Source organism: Anarrhichthys ocellatus, unplaced genomic scaffold (assembly GCF_004355925.1).
Source record: "Anarrhichthys ocellatus isolate YVR2014 unplaced genomic scaffold, GSC_Weel_1.0 scaffold1, whole genome shotgun sequence".
Classification (NCBI taxonomy): Eukaryota; Metazoa; Chordata; class Actinopteri; order Perciformes; family Anarhichadidae; genus Anarrhichthys; species Anarrhichthys ocellatus.
The window spans coordinates 6,860,008-6,866,820 of record NW_022280031.1 but is presented as its reverse complement, the minus strand read 5'-3'; positions in this window follow the sequence as shown (position 1 = coordinate 6,866,820).

Here is a 6,813-nt window from a genome sequence, read left to right as displayed (position 1 = left end):
TTCCAATTCCTATGAGACACGGTGCCTCCAAATTGGCACGACAAACTAATTTTGGGGGTCTGGCTCATGGACAAATTCATGGTCTCTGTTGATTCAAGTTTGTTGGTTTTCTCATGCTGAATGATGGATGTATCCTGCTTCTGGAACACAGAACAGTAACTGGATTTGATTTGATTTGTTAGATAATTTCCTGTCTTATCCATGCTAAGTATCATTAAAAACGATGTCTGATCTCAGCTGCAGCCACAATGAACATACATCACTGGACTGACTATAATTATCGCCAATAATATGAGTCTAACTAATTTAAAAACAACACAAGTTGACTGGAGGAAATCAGCGATGGCAGTGAACACATTGGCCACGACAGAGATTTCCATCACAGCATGACCCACTGACAAATGTTTCACAGAGCTTGATTGGAGCAGTGTTTTCCCATCTTAACCTTAAAGCATGTTAAGTCTCGTTTCATGCAGGGGTGCGATCTCAGCCACTATCATCAGACGGTCTCCATATTTTTCAACTGACTATATTAGAGGAGAGGCCCAGGAGCAAACACAAAGTAGATTTCATAAAACATCTTGATCTTTTATCTGATTTGTGGCTTGTTACTTCAATCAAGTCACCGTAAACACGATGGAACTATGGCTCAAATAAGATTACACATTATTAAATTGTGTGATAATTAATTCCAGGAAAACTGTAATAATGTCTCTGAAATACAACTTTGAGATATGTGGAAAAATTAATGATCATAATCAGGGACAACATACAAATCAGAATCAGACAGTGTTTATTGCCAAGTATGTTACACATTGGTGATTGGTGAGTAAAACACAGTGTAATAGTTTGACATAATTTAAAATAGAAAATATGATTGTAAACAAACAAACAAGAGTACGTTAAAACAAGTATATTATAAAGTGTCAAGTGTATATTAAAAGAGAGAAGATGTGCAAAAGTAAGAAATTGTCCTGCGATGTAGTGTCTGAGACCGTGGGGGTCCCGGGCTCTGACTGCCTTGGTTGTTTTGTATACATGTGTTGACATGCTGACTTGCTTAGGAATTGCCACCTGGGAATTGAAATACTTCCAGAAAGGATAATGTGGTCGTAATTTGTTCCACCAAGGTTAAGATACGATCTAGTGTGGAGAGCAGACGGCAGGATTCAAAATCATTGTTCTTCCGGCTCTAAATGGAGTGGAATTATTCTTAGCCTTTCCTGTTTTTTTTACATTCTGCATTCATCAAACTCTCCCAAAACTGTTTGAAACACAATAAATTTTCAGAACTCTGTTTTCAAAATATTACATTTGCCAAACAAGTTGAAGACAACTGACAGCATCTGTAAAACATCCGCCGTAGACTCCAAACTCTGCTCTTTGTCAAAGTTTAAAACTCACACAAAAGGACAAATTGACACTGTGAATAAACTACAAATTACTGCTGCACAGTTGAATGTGATGAACCCAATGAAAATCAACCAATCGCAGCCTATGCGGTTTAAAAATATTAAATAGAAGAGATAGATCAAATGTCTGCAATGGATCCTAATTGAAAGTATAGCACACGATCAGGAGGGTTGATGATGTTTGTTTTCTATCGTAGTTCCTCCTTGGGTTCCCCTGGCAGAAGTCGGTAGTATGTTAAATATGTTGGTAAGATGAGGGTTAGTAAGTTTAAGTTTACACAAACCACTATCCTCTCACAATCATGAATTTGGGAGAGTTTGGGAAACTGTGTATCTGCTGACTCTTTTCTATCCAAACGGAGTCTCTCAGGTCAGAGGCCGGTTGGAACAGATAGGGACAGACTCAGATTACAGAGTATGAACAGACAATAAATTGTCCATCCAGAAATCCCACAACATGGCATTCCACTGCACCTTAACTGAAATGTTACAGCCAACCAACTCAAAGGCAGCTGCTGTAGCCCTAGTTTGAAGGAATTACAGTGTAGAAAGCCAATTGAGCTTGATGCAGGATATCGGTTTTAGGAAAGTAAAGGAATAACAATCGCTCACAGATCCTCACAGATAAATGAGGATGTCGTTCATTTTAATGAAGTGTGAAAGCAAATATTGCTTGATAAGCAGCAGAAGGCAATTCAACAGTAACTCTATATCTCACAACCTTGCATTATGTGCACTACAAAAGTTAAGTTGAGGCTGATGTAGCACAGAGAAAATGGTGGATAGGGAATACATTATCAGACATAAATAATAATAAATGTACCATATGAAGAATGTTATATTCAGTTTAAAGCAGCTAGGGGTAGAATTTTGTGGCTATAAATGACATCTGTCACCCTGAAGCATCTGTCACTACAGGCAGTAGAGAATATTAAATGTTAAAAATGGCTTCCTTGGTCCTAGCATGATGAGGACAGTAGATGGCACAGACAGTGCAGTCAACAACACAATGTGGACAGTTGCAATATCATAGCACACAAGATTACTCTATGTCGTTGCTCCCCAGTGACGAGCCTCTTTAAGATAATAGATTTGACAACATGAACAGTGTGCTGTCTCCAAGGAACCATTTCATTCACAAGCTGTCGAAAAAGATTACATGCACAATGTTCTGAATTAGCGCAGAGTAGACCGACACCACCCCCCATCCTATTATTTACAATCCCCCCGACAACAGAAAGTGCTGTGATCCGGCTCTATCAAAACCCATTTTATTCTCTCTCTATTTCATGCTCCGACAGAAATCAGTCAGGGACTGAAATGCACAAGTTAATAAAATCAACTCAGGCAAAATGTCTAGTGCGGTCTAGAAAAACATGGAGCAGCTTATGTCCACTCTCTTACTCACTCTCCCAATCTGTCTTTCGCCTGTAGAAAAACCCCTCACAAGCATTCACACTTAATTTCCGAATGTCAACGTTCTGTGGAGTTTTATTCACAGCCACTATAAGAGATAGATCACTCCTGCACCCTGCTGAGCCTCCACCGAATGGCAACAGTTACAAACAAAATTGTTTGGTGGTTTATCGACAGATGAGATGAAAGCAAACTAAATATTCCCCTCTGGAAGGCCAGCTGTGTGTCTTGCTACAGCAAAGCTGCTTTTGTGGTGTCTTTGAAATGCAAGGACACCTCGGCATAGGATGCCTCACCTACAACAACGTGATCGACAGGGATTACGCTGTGGGAGTATATAAGAAAAACAAACAAAAGTATTGGGAGGACAAGTATTAAGAAAGAACCTCATAAAAAACATCCAGTGGGGAACTTTCTCTCCTCTACAAGAAATGGTTTCTCTGACCTTTAACAACACAGACCGTAGCAAAGCACGTCTTCAAACATATGTCGTGCTTTTATATTTAAATTGAAGTTTTTTAAGTTTTAAAATTCAAAAGCTTATTCATCATTACTGACATTATCGCAATATTAAAGATGAGTTACCACTGCAGAAACATCATTAAATGGCTTCAGTTTAAAGTAGCATGGTGGTTCTTTAGCCGAAAACAATATCAACACGGCTAGACATTCAGCTTTTACACTTATCAAAGACACAAGCTGTTAAATCTCCCTCACGCAGGTTCCAAACCTTCATTTCCAATGTCACTCATTGAAGAAGAGGAATAATCCATGCCATTCTTAAATGCTATATTGTTATGTTGCTCTCACTAGATGGTCGATAAAGTGACACACACCGATTTTTTATGGTTTGAAACACACTGCTTCAAACTATTTTTAAGCAGGAAGGATGACTACGCACACCTGCGACAACAGTCAGTTCAGAATCAATACAAATAACGGAGTTGTTATTATGAGCAGCAGCATCCGCCATGCCTGACAAATGTCAGAGATAAAGTCATCAGGGAAAGAAATCCAAGAACAAAGACTCCTCACATCTTTGAGAGGTGGAAAACAAAAATAGCACCGTGTCACTGGTTATCAGCACCAAGATACCGGCAATAATAGAAATGGATATGGAAAATGATTTAATTCATAAATATCAATTGATAGCTCATCCTACAAACAAGGGGATGCTTCTTTGTGTTCATGAAATCTCATTTTTTGTGTTTGTAACTGTGTAACCGTACACTGAGGCAACTTCAGGAGGCAGAGTGGACAAGTCAGTCAGTGAACTGAGAGACAAAAACGATCCAATGAAATTCACCTAAAAGGCGTTCAGCACTGGAGGGCATGCATGGTTGGTCTGGTGTTTTCAATTTCCTGCTGTTTCCCCAATATTTATTTTCATTTAACCTCTATTTCTACTTAACCTTTGCATAACAGGCTCTGACAGCAAACAAAATAGTTGAAAACATGTTCATGTGAGAGCAGGAGAGAAAAGTAAAAAGATCAACTTAAATATAAGAAAAAAACATACATTAGCGAAGCGCTAGCAGAGGCATGTTTGCTGAGAGACAGTTGAATGTATGCCAGGAAATGTCTCTGAAACAGAGACCCGCAAGCCAGAGATAGAAATGAAATTGTCTAATTCCTCAGTCTTTTTTAAACTAATTACAGTCACTAGAACCAGAAGTGTCTGAGAGACATTAGCAGGCAGATGTTACAGCAGTCTGTAATGATGTGGTGTGTTCTTTCGGGAGCATAAGGAGCATTAATGATAAACTTGACAAACATCAAGCCACTCAACTGCATCTTTACAGCTCAACCTGGTCGTTTGGAGTAAAACACAAATACATGTTTTTGTTTTTATATTAACAATCAATGAATGCATTTGCAGTACCTTCAGGGCCAAAGTCTTGTGCTGATTTCATTTATTGACATACCATAAAGACATTATTTCACAGAGCTTATATAATGCTGGAGAACTTGAAGAAACAATATAATAGGGGTGATTTTGTTTTACTGCGGGAAAGTTCTCTAGTTAACCTCCTTGGTAGATGTTTTCACTGTTGGTGAGATAAGACCTCAAGAATTGAACACAAGAGATGCTGCAGACTCACTTCACTTCCTTGTATGGCTCTCTGTACACCGTGTTCCAAGTTACTATCAAACTAACTAACACATTTGAAGCATGATGTGGTGGTACAGGGGTGTATAATATTACTTCATACTAAACATAGTACAGATGTAGCAGAGATAGCAATGGAAGGCAACATTACATAAAGTGAGTTGAGCTTGATTTTTTTTTTTTAATATCAACACTGCAAATTCAGAACAACCCATGTATTATTGCCTGTTCTGTCACACCACACGATACAGTAATGCACATGATATACTGTAGAAGTCTGTCTGTACATGGCTTTAGAAGGTACATATGGTTCATACATTGAAAAGTATATTTCTTTGGTGCTTTATTGGAGCAGCTTCCCGATTCACAAATGAATTCAAGAGTGTAATAGCTCACAATTAAGACATAAAGACGAGTCGGGGGAAACCGTGTGCTGATCGACACAGAAGAAAACATGTAAGGAGACTGATGGAGAACACCAACAGTGTGACCAATTACAGTCTGTCATGTTGAGCTGCATGGACTAATTTGAGAAAAGATGGATTGGGGTTGGTAGTCATCGTTGTGTAAATGTTCTCCAGTGTAGATTGTTAAGCTTGTCTGTTTCATTATGTTTCTAGTGGCGTTCGTCTTTTATTCAAAAAGCATGTTGTAACACAGTTAAGAAAGATGCTACATAAATTAAGTTTATTATATTATTATCATCTATTAATATTTCCCTTGCTCTCAAACTGTTTTGAACCAGCCACTGGAACATTCAGAATAAAATCATAACCAAATACTAAACTGTGGTGATTTTTTTGGGATGAACTGAAGGATAAAGTCTTCCTTTATGGGTTGAGAATGTTCTAAGACTTCGTAGGAGAGTACTCCAGTGCTGTAACATTGCCCCTATAACACTGTCAGACTCCGAATGGACAATTCAAACCAAAAAAAGATCAATATCGATGCAGCAGAAGAGATACTTTTTTTTTTTTTCCCCCACACATTTTTCTTCCAGCCGTCTAAATGACCCACAATGCAACTCAACCACCAACAGTTTGATCCGAGATTTGGGTGTCTTATGCAAGCAGCAGCTAATATTGCCTCAGGCTATTAGCCTCAAGCAAAGGTGAGGAGCCGGCAGCAGGTTTGGTAAGCTTACTTCTTTCTAACTCCACACCCCCAGATCTTTTCCATTTTCAAACTTGCATTCTTCACCCGCAACCGACACTGACTCAAGTGACATCATGGATCCCTCTGGAGCCAAAAGAAGGCTTTATGGGACTTGCGTATCTTCACATAAGCAGTAGTACTACCCAAGACCTGAAAGAAGACTGGGATATCAGTGGAGTTCCCCGTTAAGATAAATAAACCCTTAAAAACATGGCTAATGAAAAGAAGCCTGGAGTGTTTTCACAGGACAGCAACGTCTCAATTAAGAGCTTTGATTGCACTTCATGAGAATTTAATAGACATTACACCACTAATCTGAAAGCAGATAGGGTTTCATGTACCGTAAGATTCAATTAATTGAGGTCATTTCAAAATTATTTATGATTATAAGGGGTAAAAACAGGGGTCACCTCTTATTAATCCCTCATCTGCCTCATTAGCCGATGTCATGCCTTCTGCTGCTGAAGTCTCTCAACATGATATTAAGCATGGTAACAAGCGCTGACAGAGAGCAGCTGTCAGAGACGAAAATATGTAAAGTAAAGACAAATACATTAGTGCTGAGCAACAATTTAAATATTTAATCGCGATTAATCGCATGGATTTTTTGCGATTAATCGCGATTAATCGCATTGTTATGGTAAAGTTCAATAATGAATTCAAAAGTAGTGTATTGCGCACTTTTATTTTAAAAGTACTGCTATATGAACAAAAGGGCAA